The sequence below is a fragment of the Propithecus coquereli genome, unplaced genomic scaffold (genome assembly GCF_000956105.1).
Source record: "Propithecus coquereli isolate 6110/MARCELLA unplaced genomic scaffold, Pcoq_1.0 Scaffold567, whole genome shotgun sequence".
NCBI classification, from domain to species: domain Eukaryota; kingdom Metazoa; phylum Chordata; class Mammalia; order Primates; family Indriidae; genus Propithecus; species Propithecus coquereli.
In genome coordinates, this window is record NW_012151585.1 from 971,725 (window position 1) to 972,600 (window position 876).

Consider the following 876-nt stretch of genomic DNA (forward strand, 5'->3'; position numbering starts at 1 on the left):
ACTTAGTATGTGCCAGGTACTGCTCTAAGTGCTTTATGTATACTGTTTCATCCATTCTTCATAAGAACTCTACATGTAGACACTGTTATTATCATCCTTTTACAAATGAAGAAACAATCATAAAAAGGTTAAGTAATTTGCCTAAAGTCACAAAAAAAGTGGAAGATCCAGGATATTAATATATACCCAGGCAGTCTGATCTTACAGCCTGTGCTAGTCACTACCTCTCTGTGCTGCCTAGGAGGACCCTGGATTTGAGAGGCAGAAGTCCCATTCTGGTTTCAACTCCTCCACTTCACCACTTAACAAGTTGAATGACCTTGGGAAAGTAACTTCACCTTTCTAAACTTCAGTCTCTTCATCTGTAAATTGGAAATGGTAAGATACACATCACAGGATGGTTGTGAAGATTAATTGTTATATGCCCTGCACTTCTTAGGTATTTAGTAAATGTTAGTTTTTTCTCTTACTACTCTATCCTAAGCACTACACTGGTGCTCAAGGTGGAATAAGAAAGTTGTGCCTCCTTGGGGTCCCAGTCTGGGCTGAAGAGTGAAGAGGGAAGAAGAGGACAAACATGGGACCAAGTTATGACAGTATAGTATAAGAAATACCACTGTAGAGGAACATACAGAAACAGGTATAGAGAAAGTAACATTTTCTGAGATATGGAGCAGGGGCAGTTGAAGAAGCTTCAAGGCACCTGTGACATTTGTGTTGGGTATTGAAAGACAAGATAGGCTAGGCGTGGTGGCTCACACCTGTAATCCCAGCACTCTGGGAGGCTGAGGCAGGAGGATCCCCTGACCTCAGGAGTTCGAGAACAACCTGAGCAAGAGTGAGACCTCTTCTGTACAAAAACCAGAAAAATTAGCC